Raw genomic sequence first — 22,379 nt, 5'->3', positions numbered from 1 at the left:
CATTCAGGCAAGAATAACTAGACTCTGAATGCTAGCACCAAAAGAATAATTTTATTGCATAATAACGGCAACCCTTTTTACATTTTAGAATGGGGTATTTATAAGAAATTGTCTCCTCAATTTTTTTGAGATTGAGAGATATCTTCATGCAATAAAATGCTTTTAAAACATTAAAACAAACTAAATATATACAAACTAACAATCTAACTAGTGCTTAAAGGGACTCCATCCATATTTTATTTGCTAATTGGATGCATGAGCCCTTTACATATCAAAAAAAATGAGAGCATGAGAGAGAAAGTAGGAGGAAGCTATCAGTCAAAGTGGGAGCACATGGAGGTGCCAAAAATAGAAGCTAGCCCTTCACTCAATGTGTGTCGAAGTTAACTTGCCATCAAAATGCATTCCCAATGCATGGAAAGTGTTATCTTTGGAACTGGTAGTCAACTTTTGATGCACCTCTAAATTGTGGAGCTACAAACCAGTAGAGTTGTGAACCTTAACTAGGTCAAAATCTTAAAATTTTACTAAGTGTCAAAATTAAAATTTTAGCATCTGGGTTTTGTTCATCTTCATCCTAAAGCTATGTTTGGATGTTTGCCCTTGAATTTATCTATCATCTCAATAATCTTAGTATCATCTAGAAGATCCAAAGCCTCATACTTATCCTTAACCTTCTACCTATAGTTGTCCACCTCAATTCAAGTCTCTTCAAAATCTCTGAGTTTGGTGTCCAACTCTAACAGTGCTTCCTCTATCTTGAAGGCTTGTCTGATGTCTTCATCACTAGATGCATCCTCTAAATTCTTCCTAAAGTTTTCCATGACTACCTCAACTAGAAATAGCTTCTCTCATTCTTCATCCTCAAAAATGTCCAAGCATGCATCACTGTACAACTTTTTTCCTTCTAAAATTTTCTCTCGCACTTGGTCCTTGAGCCTATGCATCTCATCATGCAATGTTTCCATCACTTTATTTCCATTAGAAATATTCTCTATCTAATCATCTATCATGTCCAATTCTTCTTTGGTATATACATCAATCAAAATGCGGTACCTTTGCCCTTTTATGGCTTGTAGAGTTTCCAAATCTTTGCTCCATATGCATACCTCATCCACGATATTGAAGCCCTACCTACAAATTGCCATGATCTTATCAACATTCTCTTATGTAGCATGCAAAAACTTCAAACTTCTTGTGATTATAGTGACACCCTTATTCTAAGGTTGTCTCGCCAATCCTGACAAGCTTTAAAAAATGGATTGAGCCATACATGTTCCCCTTCTCTAAGAATGGTATTCAAAGTCTCATCAGGGCATTCAAAATCAAGAGGACTAATAACTTTGGCTAGATATCCCTTTAGGATCTCAACTTTCCTTCGAAGTGTTCTAATTTCAATCTCATCCTATTCCGTGTGGCTAAGGACCTCTTTGACCCCCATAGTCATCATCTATCAGGATGTATCCCATGTAGGCTTTCCTAACATAATATCTTTCATGTCATAGTCCTTAAGACTAACAACTTCTACATCTATACCTTTAAGAGGGTCAGCCACTTGTGCAAATAAGTCATGATTCCGTGTAGTAGTGATGAATGCAAATGGTGTTACATCATGTAATTGAGACTTAGGCCTGTTCAAAATCTCTTCAATATCACAAATTTCATCCTCTGAAGCATAGAACTGATGCTTGACACTTCTCATCATTTCTTTCTGAAACCATCTTTGGATATGTCTCTCTAAAACTTTGGCTCTATATGATGAAGTGATGTGCTCAACTACTTCCTTCCTTTTATCACTCTTTCTTAGAGTCTCCTACTATGAGGACTCTTCTTCTATAGTCATAGTCCTTGTAGATCTGGTTGTTTTATCCTCAACTTCCTAAGAAGGTTGTTGTGCACATTCTACTATCTATGCCTCTTTTGATGGCTTATCAGTAACCCTTGGTTCTAGTTGCTCTTGTAATGATGGTTCCTTTTGAACATGTTCCTCTTCTAAACTTTGAGGTGGAGGAGGACCTTGTGTCTCTTGTGGCATCTGCATCTAATCTTATTGTTGAAGTTCACCTATAGGGGTGTCTCTAATCTTATCTCCAACTAACTCCATACCCATAGGCATGAAATCAAAATCTAGGATGGAGAGAACATCTTCACCTTACTCCATTTTCTCATTCACCCATCATTGCACTTCATCTTCTAAAGAAGAGAGTTATACCATTTCTACTTGGGTAGGTGGTAGGGTATTCATGGCACTCTTCTTTCCAATTCTGTGGCTTTTGCCAGCTGAGTTCTTCTTTTTAGAGGCACTTGTTCCTCCTCCTCATCTAATTCTATTTCTTCCTCATCTAATTCTTCCTCTAGAATGGTCTTAGGAATGGATGGATTAGGCACTAATCTTTTATAGACTCTTTGCCTCTTGTTCATTCTAACCTTGATCCTCTTTTGTTTCTATAGAACCATAGGAGAAGTGGGATCTTTGTGCACCGAAGGAATGGAGGTCTCTGTAACTTCTCCCTCTTCTTGTTGACTTGAAAAAATAGGAGGCAATAGAAATTCAAATTGGATATGAGAAGCTCCACCATCTTAGGGATCTTGCAAACTTGATTCTAGTTGTTGGGAAGAGACCTATTCTTCAATATGCTCCATTTGAATCTTTTATGGAGAGGCTCTCTTCCTCTTTCCTTTCTCTTTGAAGGGTGGTGGTATCCCACTGGATGATCAAGCTAGTAGACTGTCTCTGGCCTAATAGGAGATTGGAGTGCAAAGATAGGAATTGTGACTTTCCTTCCCTTACCCCTTTCTAGGAAAGCATGTGCATGGAAGATTACAATATTAGGAACTGGATCAAGTGGAAAGGGTTTCTTGATCCAACTCCTTATCATTCGAATGACATGTCTCGCTCGATCATTAATATCATCTCCTTCCCCTCTATCAATTTTTGCATTGAGAATGTATCTCTCACTCACTTTATCTACATTGAATAGGGGATCTAGTAGTTCCTTGAATTCCTATAGCCTTATCTCATCAGGGATGGTCAAATGGAGAACCTCTTCTGCTAGATACAAAGTCATCCTACAATAGTCTTTAATGCAGACATCATAGTCATTTGTGGCATTCATCCAATGATCTTCAATGGAATCCCCATGATAGAACTCCTTTCCTACCAGGTTTTTCACTTTACCAACATTGTCGAAGAATGGATGAGAAGATTTATACTCTTCAAGAGGGTAGTTCTCCCATTCCCACTCAAAAGTCAAGATATCCTACTTTCTCTTCACCTGATATGCTCCTGTTACAAAAGGCCAATGCCAATAAGGTCTCTATTGTATTTTGATCCTCTCATAAGCTAACTCAATCTATCAAGATATTTCCATTAGGACCAACTTGTCACTTGGGTACCTTGATAGTTTCTTTAGATTGATAGATGCACCACCTACCCGAATGTATGTAAATGTCTAGAACTGGATGAAATATGCTCCAAGAACTATGATTTGTGACTTAGCTTCCTCAAACAAACTCTTCCCATAGTCCCCTTCTATGAATTGAATGATGGAAAAGATGAAGGTGTTGTTTACAATCTTGTGCACATTTCTCTATAGCAAGAACTTCTTCTTTACCAAGTAAGGATAAACTATATATGGCCATGCATTGGGGTCCTACATACTACCCTTCTTGTATAACTCAGGATAGTTGGTTTCCCTTGCTGTAAGTAGATACACCATGTAAGAAGTCACAAAAAAAAATTCTTGTCCTTTATTGTCCTCAACTGATCACACAAGTTCTCACTAAGTGTAGTGGCCCAATCTAGTGGTATCTTTGGATGCTTGACAGTCTCAATGAAGTTGACCATAAATGGAGTGACATGGCCTACTGCAAGTAAGCCCATGACTCTTCTCAGGAGAATGATCAAGTATCCGATGTCATCCTTCATGTATTCCCATGTCATATCCACTTTTCTAATTATCTTTCCCTAAGGTGGCTTCTCAATGAAGTACAAAGAATGTATGATGTCAATGGCCTCTTGGTGATGATCTTTATACCATCTTTCAATTGTTTCATAGGAGAGTCAAATGAACTTATCGGCTCTGGGAAGATGGAAGACTCATTCAATGTTATCAAGTCATAGATCCAAAACCACTTCCCCAGTAATGCTCTTGACTACCCTTTTATCAGGAATGAAGTGTCGAGAAAGAGTCATCATCAACTCAGCTGACTGCACTGTCCTTGGATGTGACACTGCATTCACTAATCCGGATTAGATTAATGTGGACCTAAGGGATGAAATTTTTGTTGGACTATTTCAAACTCTCAATAATTCTCCCAAATGTGTGTGTCTAAGGTCTATGTCTTTGATCTCAACGTAGTCATCATGTAACTGTGATTTTGGGGTCACGCCTTGAAATTAGTAAACAATTGGTTTCCCTACTGATCCAGATGTGGATGCAATCTAATTATGTTACCTACACATTATGAGAAAGAAAACACAATTAGTCAATAGATAGTGAAAAACATAAGCAAAAAAAATGTCCCCCTTGGGAACCTATTCATTTTTTTTTTTAAATTATTATTATTACTATTTTATTTCATTTTTTATTTTTTTTTCTATTATTATTATTTTACTTCACAAAAAAAAACCTTAACAAAAAATAGAAAAAGAAGAACAAGAAGATGAGAATGGGATGCGATAGTATGGCCGAGGCACGGCCATGAAAAGAGGCACATGGCCTATGCATGGTTTGAAGGTGGCACATGGCCACCGCAGGCATGCGCATGGAACATGCAACACGTGGCTAGTGTGTGATGTGCATGCTGCTTGTGCACAACGCACAACTAGGATCACGGTGCATACAGCCTGGGTGACCAGTACCATGGCATGCGGCTACCATAAAGGTGCACGCGGCCTGTGTGACTAGCGCCATGGTGCATGGTGCGTGGAAGCCATGGAGATGGAGAGGGGGGGGGGTCTTCTCACTTTACTCCTCCTCTTCAAAACTTGAACAAAAATGAGGAGAGAGGGGGAGGGCAAGGGTTTTATAGCCCTCCCTCTCCTTGCGCAAAAAAACATAAAGTGCACTGTGCCTCGATGTGCACACTCATGGATGAGGGGAGGTGAGGATTTTTTAATTTTTTTTTCAATTTTTTTTTTGTGTTTTGACTATTTATCTTTTTTATAAAAACCCTTTTTGATTTTTTGGTGATTTTCTTACAATTTTTATGCAACTTTGACCAAATTTTCTTATTTTGACTCTCGAACTATAAGTTTGGAAGTCAAAAAAAGTAGGGGGTCCCCATTCCTAGTGAGGAATGGGGTGTGTGTTGTGAATTCCACAACACTATCCATGCAACTTATATGAGTCCCTCTCTACACCTAGCACTGCTGATGGTGGTGGTGGTAGCCTCATCCTCCTTCCTCTAGTACCTAAACTCTCTGCCTCATCCCTCCTACCAATTTTCCCCCTCTCCTACATTTGGCTATGCCCTTTCCACTAAGACCCACTAGTCCTCTGTGACCCACTAGTCCTCTAAGAGCTGCCAATACTCCACCCACTCTCCCCACCACCCTGCATGGATGTATGTGTGCCAACTATGCCTGAATGTGTCAGTTACTTGTAGTTCTCAATCTAATCTACTGGCATAGCTACATGGTATCTCCCCCTATAAAAACTTTCTCTCTAATACAGATCCTTCACCTCCCCCTTAATAGTATTAGTTCCTCCAACCCTCCCCCCACTACCAATTGTGCAATCAAGGTTGCCACCTCCACCACTAGCCTATCTCTCTCCTCCTACATAATTTCCAACCTCTGCTAGAGTCTCCCCCTCTCTGCCTCCATCATATACATTTTCCCCTTTGAATATCCTACCTCCAATTACAAACCCCTGAGCTCAATCTCTGCTCAATAGAGTTATCCCTAAGCCACATCATGCTCATATTGAAACTAATCTCACCTAACTTTGAGCTAGTCCCTCTCCTATTGAGTATCCTATAGAAACTAGCTCATAGCCTCATGTGCTTGTAGCAAGGATCCTCCACCCATAGATGATTCTCCTCCTCCTCCCCTAAGTGGCCCCTTAGCCCCCTCTCCTACATCCTATTATGCCCTCTTCAATTGTGTCCTTGCCTCCTCTTATCTTCCCTCCTCCTTTCCCTCCCTTTGTCTCTAGCTCTGTGGCACCTTCTCTTGTACTATAGCATCTACCCACTATCTCAATCCCTTAACCTCATACCTTCCCCTCATCCCCTCTTGGGCAATTTCCCTTGCGACCATAACCACACTGGTTACATGTACCTTACCTACTAACCTTGGGCACTAGAACTTATACCTATAGTCCTAAGTTGACCTACCATCCACCACCCCAACAAACTAATCCCAATCCTAAGGTGCTAGGTCTCACCATGCTTGAAACAAGCCCTTTCTCTATAGAGTTGGACCAAATTGTGTTGCAGACTCTCTAGTAACTCTCTTATACTAGATAGGATCCCTTGGCATGCCTGCTGTCATCCAAACTATTGCAACACACTATCTGGCTTACTACTTGACTATGTAATCATACTACACAAAAATAAAGCATGGTGATATGATGTAAGGTAGTTGGTGCCTATCCTTTGCCCATGGACCAAGACCCATGTATGACCTCCATGTCACTACCTGGATCTTGTTGATCTGGGCCTACCAGTATTCCACCGCCTTTATATGGTGGTATGTAAGTGGATCTCTCCAGCTATATACTATAGGCTTAGATGGCTACTTGTCTCTCTAACCAATTAGCCTAAACATCGTGATATGCTCCCAAGCCCAAACCTGCAGTAGGCTTGAAAAGCCCATGCTCCTCCTCTAGTGGCACCCTGCATCCTGAAATACTACATGATGTAAATCCATTTACAGCTTTGCCAATAATAATGAGCCCCATATCACTATAACTCCATCATCCATGATCTAAATGATCATTGGTATCAGTGCCAATGTCACACCTATACCACTTGTGTTTGGGGAAATATACCATGACACTAGTCCAAAAACATAAAAATATATTCATCACTTAGCTATGACCTGATCCAAAGTGCTCATCCAAACCAAACTGACCCCTTTAGATCTAGAATTGGACTCTAGGCCCCACTAGTTTCCAGATAGCCCTCTCTCATATCACCTCCCTGGTAGTAATCACCAGCATGCCCCACACTAGTAGTCAAAAGATCTTGTGTATGTCCTCCAGGGTGATGGTCATCTCACTTGTTGGTAGATGAAATGTCTATGTCTCACTATGTTAGTGCTCACATAATATTGTCACCATCACCATATAATTGCAAGCAAGGAGTAGTCTGGACAGGTATCCCAATCTAATGGCATCGATCCTTGTCCAGTCTATTGCTATGAAATACTCCCCAGTGCAAAGAACCATAGCACATTGCTCTTGCGACACCAAGGCATCTAGTGACCATTGTATCCAACAAAAAGAGACTAGTGTTAGTTTTGTGTTCCTCTTAAAAAACCTATGTTTTATCATCTTCCCTTTTCTCCCTTTGAACCTATTATTATTCTTGTATTACCACAAACGGTAATGCATTCTCATGACCCCTCTCCATCCTAGCATTCCCATAGATGAAAATTTTAGAAGGAATGTGTGTCATCTTTCCTACCTCCCTGATCAATCCCTAAACTGGACTTCCACAACCCCACCCACACCCCATGTTCCCACAACTATAGATCATAGTAGGAACAATTTCTACTTTTCAATCATCCCAGACAACCTTACACCATTTCGTTGAGATAATGGGTGTTGCACACATTGCATAATATTGTTATATTTTATTATTTTATTTTATCATGTAATGTTCCACCTAGATGGACGTGCAACATGTAAAGATTCCCATAGAATATTCTTGATGAGTTGTATTGTAACATTGTGATAATATCTTATGTAATTATTTAATATTGGGGAAAAGAATTAAATTCCCAATATTAAATGTGAGGTCAATGGGTTAGGTAGCACATGGTTTATGTAATACCACTTGGTGGTTTTGTGGGACTTGCTACTATATAAGCAGCCACAAGGGCAGTTGTTGTAGAGAGAGAGAGTAAGAGTGAGAAAGGCAAGAGTTGAGCTAGAAAAGGCTTGATAGGTTAGCCAAGGGAGCATTTGTGAAGGTTAGAAGCATGGCATGGGATGTGTGGATTCGTGCTCATTCACATAGATTGCTCAATTGTGGCTATGGCCACGAAGGCTTCCATGGTTGTATGGCAATGGTATTTTTTGCTGAATAATACATGGTGATGGATGCTTTTGGAGGCTGGGTTTTTCCCTCGATGAGGGTTTCCCAGGGTATATCTTGTGTCACAATTTTTGTGGGTATGTTGTCTATTCTCGTGCATGTGGATTTTAATTCTATGTTTATTTCAAATCTATTATGGGTTATGTGGAAACAGTTATATTCTTTGTTGCCAAGTTTCCTTACAAGTGGTATCAGAGCTATGGTTTTATTATTGTAACCCTAGATTGAATCCATGGGAATGCATGCACTACTACATTTGACCCTAATTTTTGACCAAAATTTTTGACCATCAATTAAAAAGGTTTAGTTTGGTCGGATTGTAGAAGGAAATTTTTCTCTTTTGTAAAAATCTAACCCGTGTTGGTTGAAATTTTGACCAACACGGGCTTTCACTTAAAATGAAAAATCATTTACCCAAGCACGCAAAGGAGCAGGAGAATGGTTATGGGTTTAAGTTTTAATTTGTGATACCGAGACCAGACACGCAACAAGAAATGGAGTACTGAGAACGGTTGTAGCAAATCATTCCTCCGCCATGGTCGCCAAAGGCATTATTTCTGCCTATAGCTACTTATGAGTTGCCTGCCCTACCTACCTGGAACTATAGGTATATCAGGTATATTAAACTTCATGAAATGCAAGTGAAGCCCTATTCAATTGTGTGGATGAGTTTGCTTGGCTCTTATAAATCAAATGTGAACATACAGCTGGGAGGATTTATGGCAACACTCCTTGGCGAGAATTTTTAATGAATGGATGTGAAGCGGCAAAAGAAATTTCTTCTTTCCCATCATACAGAAGAGTTGGTGATGGGTTGTTACATGGATGATGGAACAATGGTTAGAATTATCAAAAACCTTTGAGTATGTGGTGATTGCCACACTGCAACCAGCTATATTTTGAAAGTTATTGAGAGAGAAATTATTTGTATATGCACAGACCATTTCCACATTTCAAGCATGGAAAATGTTCCTATGCAGATTATTGTTGACTTAAAGTGAATTAAACTATAACATATGCTTACACAGTAGGGGTTGTAGTGTAGTGATGTTCCTGCTAAAGAGTGGATTGGACTTTGCCAAATGTTATTGTTCCCAGTGGCCTAATAAACATGTATGCAAAACATGTATAGGGCCCAGATATCCATGAAAGCATGCTAGAAAATATTTTCAAAACCTTGGTGGGGCTCAAATGGTATTTCATAGTTTTCCTGTGTGCGTTGAAACTCTAGAGAAGGGTAAGAAACACTAAGTTACTAAAGTGTTGTAACTTCTTGGAAAGCATTCGATAATACAAATCATCAACCCCATCCAAATAGGGAATAGACATTCAAATTGTGATATTATCCATGCCAACTGAAAGTGGGATCATTACTATTAGTGATAGTTGAGCGGCAAGAATACACATCGAGAGCTACCAATTGAGCCTTTGCAAAATATGTCTTGAAGACTCAAATTGGATTTTGAAAGTGCTCCGAAGGAAAACACTTGCAATATGGGTTTCCTGATGAGTAAAGGAAAATCTTTTGATTCTCTTGAAACTTAAAGACCCATATGTTAATTTTGAATGTCACCTAAATGTTTTTTTTTCCTTTAATAAAATGACTGAATTTTTTTATTTTTTGAACTTCAACTAGATGTTTATTTTTCTTTTCATAAAACAATTGAATTTTTTTTTCTATAAAATATCTCTAAAGTAGAGAGCTTGAATATTATGTCATGTGTACTGTATAGTATGAGCAGCCAATCAAGCCACCAGAAATCATCACATTGTCTGTTCTCATTTTGGGCTCGGGAATTGACAGTTTATAGCCATTTTTTTGTGCTGTAGGCTTTTTTTTGTGGCCTTAAGGCCCACAAGTTGATGACCTCCTTATTATTTTTTAGGGAGTGCTATGAGCATCAAGCCATGCCTAGCAAGCCTTTAGTTTAGTCCTTAAAATGTCCGTCAGACTATTTTCTGGAATTTGTGATTTAGACTTGTCCTATTGTTGATTTTTACAGCTAGAAATTGATGGTTAGCATTTTATTTTTTGTGCTATTGGAATCGTGTCATGCCTAGAAAGCATGTGGTTTGATTGCAATAAGTATAATGTGCCATGAATCATGATATCAAAATAAGTAGATAATATTATAATGCAAACAAAAACTAGAAGTCTCCTCGCACCCACAATAAAGGAGACTCCATTGCGTCCCCTTGCAATAAAGGAGACTCTGTTGCATCCCCCCGCACCCACAGTAAAGGAGACATTTTTCCATCTCAGAGATGTCTCGCCATCTCTAGCAGAGGTGGCACTCTAAGTGGTGCTACTTGAAAGGTCAAGATGTTGTCCCCCTATCCTAGGGATGTCCCCGTCTCTGAGATGGCCTAGTTTTGGGGGGGACACATCCCCATGTTACACTGCTTTTTATAGAGAAACCTACATGTTATACCAATTTTAAAGGTCTTTTCTTTTTAGGTGAAGAAACATATCTTATTTAGGTTTTCCTTACAATTTTTTTCTGAAAGAGATGAATTGTTTTTTCTGAAGTAGATTGCACTAATAACTAAATCACTGACCTTAATTTTTTCCATGGTACAACATGATTAAGCTTTACTTTGAGAATATGTTTCATACAGTGGGATTTCCAACATAGAGCCTACTCCCTTTGATTGGCCTAAAATTCTATGGCAACCGGTTACCCACCTATTAACATTGGCTCAGATCCTGCCAACTACTGAACCCCCAGTCCCAATGCCTAGTTTGGAGTTGCTAGCATGTAGGCATGGTCCAATAATTATCCATGAATATACTGATTCACAACAACTATATCTCCATATATCATATTTTCTTTGTATTCATTTGCACATTGATAGCAACAAATTATTATTCATACGCTGTAACAACCTCTTGAATGGCTTCTATAGACATGGCCATAAGATTATAGTGTTGTAATGGTCACCTAAATCTTTTGCACAAGTTGTAGTGCACTAGTTTATTTGAGTCTGAAGTTGAAATCTTTAGGAAATTTGATATAATAACTGTGGGTTATTCATGCCTGTATCTTGATTACAAATGATTTAGCTTTTCATCCTCTTTCTCTATCATTACATGTTCTGTCATGCATGTTAATAATCTTCAAAACCTATTTAACTTGTGTGCTGGTATTGTGTCTGGGACATCAAATTTGCCCATTTTTTTGTCACCTCTTAGTGAATAGTGCCTTTAGAGGACTACCATCATGCATTCTACTATCTCCTTGGATCTATTTTCATTTTGATGTGATGTTGAAAGTCATTATATTCAGACCTATTAATGAATAATAACACTGTAGACAACCATGCCATATTTGATGCTTCCTTTTGCTTTTCATACACAAGATGTTATCATGGCTTCCATAATAGACTCCACTTTCTTATTTCTCTTCCTTATTAATATTTAGTTGTCCCTTCATGAACTTGCCCTTTTCTCCATGGACTCCTAATAATCAACAGTCATAAGACTTCTAAAATTTGTGAGTTGTCCTATGCTTCCATTCGTGACTATGGTTTTCTCTATTAATGACTATTTTTTCTTGATTGTGTTCTATTAAATAGTCTTTTGATGGGTTCCTTGCCTTACTGATACACTTGCAAATCACAATGTCCTCACAAAGCCTTTGAACATTGCGACAAGAAAATGCAATAAGTAGTTTCACCACTATGAACCAAGACAGTCATATAGGGGTATCTATCCTTTGAGGAAAAAAATGGTATTTCTTCTCCCTTATTCTCACATTCTTGACTGACATACTATCATTCCTTTCATGAATTGTGTTTGGTCTTTCTCTCATCTTCACAGTTACATCTTTTCAGGATATCCGACCTCACTATTTTGTTCGATTGCCCTTTCATTTTGCTATCATTATAGTCATGATCATTGAGCACTATCCAATATTCTTGTAGATCTCGTGTATGGTTTCTTTCTACTACAAGAACTCTACTCTTTTATCTTTTCTTCATAATCAATTCATGATCAAAGGTCCAACTCTTCAAAATGTTCCATATAAAGGTTGGCAATGATCGAGGAGAGGGGGGAACCCATGGCCACGCCGTCAACTTTCTCATATATGACCCCTTGGAAGGAGAAGAAAGTGGATTCAAGGCACAACTCAACCAAACTTGTGATCTCTATATTGGTCTTATGCTTCACAATTTCAATTGAATCAGGAATTGGGAACTTTGTGAAGAGAGAGACAACATTGAAACTCACCAAGACATCATTACTATCAAGATGAGCATCCTTGATGAATTTGATAAAGTGGGTCGAGTCTTTGACAAAGGAATTAGATTTGCCGACCAAGGGCAAGATTAGTTTGGCAAGATGGATAGCTAGAGGGTACATGAGGGAGCCTATGGTGTCAACAATTGGTCTTAGGGGAATACCCTCCTTGTGAATTTTTCGGAGACCAAAGATGTGGGGAGTGGCTTCCCTGGAAGGGACTAACCTCTTTTTGATGTTAACACCAAAGGAGGAGGCCAAGACACTAGCTTTTACTTTTTTTTAAAATTTTGGCACAAGGGATACAAGACAAGGTTTTGTAGCTACAAGAATCAACCAGAAGGTCAAGCATCTTTGCAACATAATCTTGCTTGTTCATGATGATAGTAGCATTAGCCTTGTCATCTTTGGTGATTACAAAGTCATTGTGACGCAAAAAACTTTTGAAAGAAATGAACTCCACTTTGGAGATGTTGCGCCTAGGAGGTTTGGCATGCCTTGAAGCAACTGTGCAATCCTATATAATTTCTTCAGTGGCATCATTAGGGAGAGCAGGGATGGCATTCTCAATCTCCACGAGAAAGTCAATGTGTAAAATGGTATGAGGTGCCATCATAAAATCAAGACCCCATTAATGTCATTTATAATAAAATAATTTGAAAAAACCTCTCGCCTTTTTCCAAATATTTAATATTTTATCATTAATTAAATTCATTTTAGTTGAATACATAAAAAATCACTTTCACTTCTCGGCAGCCCAAAATCTAGTTAGGATGTCTGCTACCCCATTTCCTTCTCTTAGAGTATGTGTGATCTTGACTTATCTAAACATGGCTATCCTTCACTTACAATCATTCATAAGGATGATATTTCTCTAGGACCTATTATCTTAATTCAAAGGGATATCTGTGATGAGTTTGGATTCCTCTTCCAAAATGATTTTTTCAACCATTAGTTCCCAAAAAAAGCTGATACCATGTCACATAGCCATCCCTTCCACATAACTATTAGAATAGATACCTATATCTTTATAAAAACCTTGGATCTTATCTCCTATTTTACTCCTTACCAACCCTCGAATACCAGAGATAATTGGGTTTCCTTGGTCTGGATGGATCTATTTAGTTTGTTTCCTTCTAACTATGTTCAATTAATTTAGGTTGTTGAGGTTCTCATTAATATCATCAGTTAATTTTATTCTAGTTTCATAGTGGTTGGGAAAAAAATTCATTAAGGGTAGGAAGTAGCATTGAAATTACCACTAACCAATCTCCTGAGAAGGTATTTTATGCTTGATTGGGTGTGTCTCTAAAATACATAGAGCATATCAAAGCTCAAAGCAATTTGTTCATATTCAGCTTTATCCATCTTATATTCAAAATTGAACAACATTTACAGTGTATTGATCTTTATTATCAGACATTTTCATTTATTTTCTTCTTCTATTATCTATACAGTTAAAACATCTCATTTCACTATTTTAATCTATATCTATGCCCTGATTTTAGTATCCATGATAAATCTATTACAATCTGAGACTATGGGTTTACTCTAACGGTCGTTGAGAATGAGACTTTATGGTTGATCTTACAAATTAAGAAGGATTTTTATAAAAATCTAGAAAGTGTTTTTTTCTAATAAAATGAGGTATAGCTGACTTTGTTGGATCAGCAGATACAATTAATCTTCAAGGTTTTTAGTTTACAAGGTAAATAAATTATAAACCTTAGTATTAATATTAGGTGTAACTTGATTAACGTGGACTTACTTTAGTAACATTATTCAAGTAAATAATGGGAGGAGACTAAAATAGAGGCTTTGAATTCCTTTCTCATGGAGAAAAATAATACAACTATAGATCTGGTTTTCAAGAAAGCATGACAACCTCTGGAAAACTGTGAACAATTTTTCCCTATATCCACTGTTTTACCGTTTGTTTCAAATGCTTCTTCATCTACTGAGGTTGGAGATTGTGATTCAGAAACTATCGAGTTAGATAATGAAAAAGCAGTCACTGAATCACTAGATGAAAAAATGCAGCATGGCTTTTCTATAAAAGACATTGATTTGAGAGATCTAGTGCAATGCCTAATAGATGTTGTCATTCCAACATGTAGAGGTCCAACTGGAAGCTGAGCATTGCTCATCTACAAACATTGCCAAAGCAAGCAATTCAACTAAGAGATCCACTTGCCATGAAGTGATGAAGTTGATTTTGAAAAAACCTAAGGAATTGGAAGTCAAGTAAAAAGATTGCCCCCTTCCATTATCTACCCACCTTGGCAATTCTAATTTTGCTTCTCTATACACTTCTGAGGACAAGGTTAGAGAGTATCCTTTTTTTTTTTGTCTTTGTAATTTAGACTTTTACATAGACATTTCTTTGAAAGCTCATTAAAAAAATTATTGAAATTCTTCACTCAAGAATAGACATGAATTACAAGTATTATTTCGCATGGAAATACTTGCCTTAAAGATTACTAGGAGCATTGAAGAGCAAACAAAGAATAAATTAATAAAAGAAATTTGCAAACTTCTGGAAAACATCCAATTTAATTTTCCAGGAGGAATATTTGGTGGGGAAAACCTAAATGAGTTTGCAAACAGAGTTATTGCATCCAGGTAACTGTCTAACTTATTAATAGATTGTGTCTAATAAATTCAATAGCTGATAACACTTAAATTTATCATAAGTTCATATAAGCCATGCCCTTCTTTGCAGTTATATTAACTGACTAGACATGGTGATTAGAAAAGTATATAAGGATATGGAATTTTATGTATATGATGATTCAGGGGATATCTTCAATTCTATGCCCAATGAGGATAAAGATGCTGATATGTAGAAACATGAGTCTGATGCAAGGGCTTCTTCTCAAAATGATGCCATGGCTACTAATGGTGGGAAAGGGAGAAATGCAGGCTAGATAGGACAGTTATATCATCAGATGTTTGCCTTGTATGATGATCAAAATTCTCTAAAATTGCCACAAGCTGAAAGGGTTTCAAGAAAGCATAAGGGCAATGATTATGAACATAGACTTAAGAAAGCTGAAGAAAACAGGGAGTGTGCACATAGATTTGCACATTTCACAAGTAGAGCTTGAGATTTGCAATGTGTGTGGGCATCAAAACATGTTAGCCATATGATCAGGAAGCAATCTAACAGCCAAGTAAATTAACTGAAGAAGAAACATATAAAAGTTATAAAGGTATGTCAGATTGATATTGGACTATGTTAATATTTTTTATTAGATAAGCAAGAATTTTGAAAGAATTCTGAAATATTTTATGCTAATATTACAACTAACATTTTTTGTTAAAATTTAGACTAACTTTGTTTGTCTCTTTGTTAACCTTTGTGGAATTTAAATAGGATTCTGATGATGAGGACTAGATAAGCAATAATGCCACTAGAGGTTCAACCCTCTATTTTCTTGATGTAAGTTCTTCAAACATTTTAGTTTCTTAGGAATAAATTAATCTAACCATTTTCTATTCCTTTGTCGACTTGACTATAATAGGAGTCTGATGATGAAGACCATGTAAGAAACTGTGCTAGTAAAGGTTTAGCTCTCCATTGTCTTGATTTAAGTTCTATGAAGATTCTAATTTTCATAGGAATATTTTATTTCGATCATTTACTAACCCTTTTTAGACTTGACTATAATAGGAGCATGATGATGATGCCCATGTAAGAAAAATGCTACTAGAAGTTCAGCTCTCTATCGTCTTGTAAGTTCAAAGATTCTAATTTTATTAAGAATAACTTAATCTATTTGCTAATTTCCATTTTTGAATGAGTTTATCAGAGAAATTTTGGGTTGATAATGGACTATGCTAATATTATTTATTAGAAAAGTAAGAATCTTGAAAGGTCTATAATGTCTTGTTCAAATAGAAAGTAAGATTTAAAGGTTATGCTATTGTTACAACTAATATGTTTGTTTTTCTCCTTTTTGATTGTTTGCTAACCTTTGAGGACTTTTAATAGGAACCTCATGATGATGACCATATAAGAAACAATACTACTAGAAGTTCAGCTTTCCATTGTCTTGATATAAGTTCTTCAAAGATTCTAATTTTCTTACGAATAACTTAATCTGACCATTTTCTAATCCTTTGTGGATTTGATTAAAACACGAGCTTAATGATGATGACCATGTCAACCATGATGTTAATAGAGGTCTTCATGTAAGTTGTTCAAATATTCTAATTTTCTTAAGAGTAACTTAATCTGACATTTGCTAACCCTTTTATGGACTTGACTTAACAAAAGTCTCATGGTAATGGCGGTGTAAGCAACAATACTACTAGAAGTCTTGATGTAAGTTCTTCAAAGATTATAATTTTCTTTAAAATAAGTTAATCTCATCATTTGCTAACCCTTTGTGAATTTTGACTATAATAGAGTTCTAATGATGATGACAATGCAAGCATCAACGATTCTGTAACCATTTGCAACTCTTTGCGGGCTTGACAATATAGAAGTCTAATGATGACCACCATGAATAGAAGTCTGATGATGATGACCATGTAAGCAATAGTGCAACTATAGGTTCAGATCTCCATTGCATTGATGTCAGTTCTTCAAAGATTCTATAAGATATTTTTCAATCATATTGTTTCAGTCATCTATTGTAGTTTGAATTAGGTTTCAGATTCTACTTTTCATTTGGGTGATGAGGCCACTTAATATGCGAATATTAGTTGACATGATATTTTATCTAGAAAGACATCCAAATTTATAGATAGTTTTTGATTTGTAATTTCTAATTATTAAAATCTACCAGCGAAGAGACATCAATCAAGAGGTTACAAAGGTCACAACCAGCTTAAGTTCTCTTCCTCCCTTCTATAGTGTGTGCTAACTTGTGAGTCCCATAAGCTGCTTTAGTCTTACAAATTTATTCTTTCATTCATTTGAAAGTCTAAAATTTTAGTACTTTAAAAACACATGTTTGCAATCTTTTCTTAGAAAATAAATAATTAATTGTCAACATTGTTCTTATGCAGGTGCAAAATAGAAGTGATTCAGTATGAAGGCCAATTGTTGGGGAATCTGAATAGAGAGTGATATCCAAACGCACCCTTCGAACCTTCGAAGTAAAAATTCCATTCAGTTGATTGAATAATGTAGGCCATTACCTTTTCATACAATTGGAAAGAGCATGCAAGTGGTTTGAAGCAACTTCCATGGATATCACAGCTTTAATCAAATTTTTGCTACTGTCAACATCAAAATATTCACCTGTTTTGAAATGGGATATTATAGGTTTTTGGATTAATGATATTGTAAGTTTCATGTTCCTCTACTTTTTCCAATGAATTAAGGGTTTCAGTATATCTTTTTTCCTATCTTCCTTGGGGTAAAACATGCTTATTTTGGAGTTGGTTTGAAAATGAAAGTTCAGTATGCTATCTCAAGCATCGGGATGGAGGATTCACTAAAGGGAGAAAATAGATTGATGTCTATTTTTTGTTGCAGATTGGATAAAACATAATGTAAGTACAATTCAATGACTAACAACATTGATTGAATGAAAAGAGTCAAGGATCAAGAAGTAATAGCTTTAAATTATCTTTACACTTCTGTGATGTCAGATAAATGTTTACTAGATGACAATGATCTGAAGCTCAAATGCAATTAATAGTCGTTGATGGGTATAAAATCATTTAGATGTGTGAAGAATTAATGGTGCAACATTTGAAATGGAAAGGTAAGATGTAGATTAATATTTAGAAAGGAAACATGATTACATTGAGAAGATCAATTGTGACTACAAATTTCATGGAGACTTAAGAAATGGTGAAAATTGTATCAATTTGCTTTTGAAAGGATGTGATAATTGCTTCGCTACAAAGGGATGGGTGTTCTTCTTAGGACATTGTTTTGAATTGTTAAAAGACTGTCAGCTTCAAGTCATTAGACTTTGACTTACTTTAACATGGAAAATTTGAATGTTTTAGATTGAATTTTCAATGATTTTTTTGTTTTGGTAAGATGTCTTGGTTATGATTGTTTACTCAATAGTTTTTATTTATAGAATCTTCTCATGTAATTGAATGATTCACTTTTTCCCAAGATAGGCATGGGCACAATGTTGGAGTTAATGTGGAAAGCCAATGTTCTGGAGTTACATTGTTGTCTTAAATCTTTTACAATTATGCTTAAAATTAATGTTGGTTCAGCTTCTTGTTTACAACTAATCAAGTCCAGCTATTGGCACTGTTTCTTCCATGAATCTCTCCCAAAGCTATTATTGTTTCCAACATTACAAGGATTACATTGGATTTGTAATGGTAATTGGCTGACACATTTGTAACTGCTCATCTTTCCTTCAACAGTTCGTTCTAGCTGCTCCAATTTGTTCATGCAATGTAACTTTTCTTTTTGCCCTGCTATAATTTTTCTTCCAGCAGTTATTTTTCTTACAGCAAGAAAGCAATTGGTAAGTGCTATAGACACACGTTCTTAAAATGTAATTCATAATCTAATGACTTTGTTTTAGTGTTGTTTGGATTGCCAAACCTCCTGTAACTCAAAATTGAGTGTCCATAGGTGGTTGTTTTCTTAAACAGTTACTTAAAGATGTAAATAAATGTTCATTGAAACATGGGTCAATGAGTTTGACCCAAAAAGCTACACAATTGAAGTCTGATAGCAATATCACAATTTGGCTTTGGAAAATAGGATCAACAATAGGACTACTAAGAAAAATTTCTGCTCACATACGTGTGGGCAAAGTAGTCATCTAGACCTTACAGAAATATCCTTACTAGCTTGTAGTATAAGCGGGCTCTCAAGGTCATGGAATGAGTTTCCTAGTAGTGGTTCTGCTCCTAAATTAATGTATCAAGCAGATTATTTTTGAATATAGTAACTCTTGTTGGGGTTGTTTTTTGGACTCTATGTATTTTGATATCCTTCTTGATACTGCTTGTATTCTTGATAAACCTTTACCTATTTCTATAGAAGTCCTGTTATCTCTAGATATTTTTAGTAATGTGGAAGTACAGGTTCTTACTTCTCCCAATTGTGGTTGTGGTTATTATTGATTTTTGCAAAACTATTTTTCTGGCTTTGGTAAGTCATATCAAAAGAGGTGATTGTAACCTCAAGCCACAAAGCTTGAGCACAAGAAGCCATAAGCAGGCATAAATAGTGAATAGCAGTCAAACTTTCAACAATCTACCTTGAACCATAACAAGTTTTAAGCACTCCAAGGAACAATCAAGCATGTGATGATTTCTGAAAAGCCTCCCTAAAGCAAAAAATTCTAAATATGGCCTCAAACCAACTTTTAGCTTGACCCTTGAGTGTGGTTTCACCATTCAAGTCTCCCTCTAAGACTGCAACTACGTTTGAAAATACCAAAACACCCAAACTTTTTTGGTGGGCATCAATTGAATTTTTCAGTCTATCTAAAGCAGCAACATGTACTGAATACAACAAGTCACACCTATCTCTGTTTGTTGAATGAAAATTTTTAGACATCACCTCAAGCCATCACAAATTGAGCTTGCCAAACCACACTCAAACTCGAGTAGTGAGATTACACAAGCAGCCAACAATTACATTATATTGCTTGGTGGAATCTAGTCAATAAAATTGACCACTAAGAAACCACTATAACTTAGGTGGCCTCATCTAACATATTTATATTTCTCAAATGTATTTATATGTCATTTTACCTTTCAATGTAGCTCTTGAATCATCTTTTTCATTGATGCAAGAGTTTTTTAATGTAGCATCATTAATATCAATTTAAATTATGGCTATAAAATCTCAAATATTTGAACATCTTATTATAATTGTTGTGATTTCTAAATTCCACATGAATTTGCTTTGATATGTACATCTGGCAAAAGTGATTTTTCTACTACTCCCAGGAAGTTATGTGTGAGGTGGCATGTTGGGTTAAGTTTTGCAAATGTGTGAAGATGCCAAATTTTTATACACATTGTTTAGGTTTTGAATGGCTATGACTCAGGATTATCAAATTTTGTAATTCAAATCCATGGGAGGACTATGTTAATAGTGGTTTGTTATCATTGATTATAACTTATCATTACCGGTGAGTTACAAAAATGTGAAATCGTGTGGGCTCATGTGAATTAAGGCTTTCTTACAAGCTAGGGCTGTCATTGCACCAAAAGATCATCCGGTCAATGCTTGATACAACCACTAGACTTGTAGAATCTACATTTATTTTTGGACAAATGTATAGACACCACAATGTATATGGGAGCTCCTTTTCTTATGAAAATGCATGCATCCTCTATATGTAGATTCTTTTTTAATGTAAAATTGTAAGTGGATTTTCATGATAGTGGTTAATGGTTAAACATTTTTAGGTAGAAGGAAATATAGTGCATATAATGAAGGCATTGGCTAGTCGCCCCGGAGCAGCACAAAGTTTGATTGAAGATGATTCACTTCAACTCTTATTTCAAATGGTTGCAAAAGGGGAAAATATGAGGGTTGAGTGACCCTCATTAACAACCATGATCTCTTGTCAAATCTCATTGGAGATTCTATACTAGATAAAAATGAACCAAGAAACAAAAATGCAGAATGAAAAGTTGGGATGATTGAAGAATTATTTTATCAAAGATTGTGGTATTCATAAGTACCAATGCTGATGGTACTTTTCATAGATACTGGATTATTGCTAATGCTTGGCATGCCTTTCTCAGAAAACAATAGGCTCTTAAAGTTAATAAGGGTTCATTGAAGTTCAAACATGTACTCCCACATGGGGCAGCTTGCTACACTTGCACTGCTAATTATTCCTAACTTTTGAGCTATCTAACTAAACTTTAAGATTGAAAGAGGAGATGCAATTTTTCTCTGGAATAGGTAAATTTCAAATTTTTCATCATTCTACTCATTTTTCTTGGGCATTGTTTCCCTTATCATGTTCAGAGAATCGATATGCTTATTTTAATATTATCTAAATAACAATCAGCTAGTTAATCTTGGATTTCTTAGAAGCAAACATTTCTTCCTTAGTGTAGACACTCAAAAATGATTCGCATCAATGAATTCATCACTTATTCATACTAATTTGTCCCATTTTCTCATTCTACTAACTTTGATCTTTTGGCCAGATTAACCATATTTCATCATTTGTATCCCCTTTCGTATCAATTTCATATCAACTCAGAATCATATCAAATCAACTCGGAATCATATCAAATCAACTTGAAATCACCCCAAATCAACTTGAAATCACTCAAAATTAGTCTTAATCAACCCAAAATATATCAAACATCCCAAATCAATCATCATTTATCCGCTCCTAGGCATTGTTGTGGCTTTCAATGTCTTGGAAACCTATCAACTTATCAATCTTATCAATCTGACCTTAGTACTATCATGGCTCTCAGTACTAGGTCAAAATATCATTCATGTCATTCAATCTTTGATGTTGTTGAGGCTTTAAATGTTATATCATGGCATCATCAACCATTTTAATAATATTGACAATGTTCGTCAGTGTTATTATGATCGAACCCTATTAATCAATTTCAATCCTGTAGCATTTACAATGTCGGTTAAATGTTACATATCAACCAATTCATGTCATGTGTCCTTGACATGTTATAAATTTTGATCTATCAATTAATTTTACCATGGCTTTGGTCTACCTTTTCATCATCTTATTTGATATCCATCATCATCACATTTTCATCAAAAGATACTGTCGCATTCATTTAATCAATTTGGCCAATCATCTACTAATTTTCTCTATAGGATTAAATAACCCATAATTTAATTCTATTATTCTCACTAATTATTCTTCTTGATTATCATCCTTAATTAATTAATTTTATTAATTAATTGATTCATTATCTGCAAACCATG

This window comes from Cupressus sempervirens, chromosome 2 (genome assembly GCF_028749045.1).
Source record: "Cupressus sempervirens isolate cs-2001-9-10 chromosome 2, ASM2874904v1, whole genome shotgun sequence".
Classification (NCBI taxonomy): Eukaryota; Viridiplantae; Streptophyta; class Pinopsida; order Cupressales; family Cupressaceae; genus Cupressus; species Cupressus sempervirens.
This window is presented reverse-complemented; position numbering follows the sequence as displayed.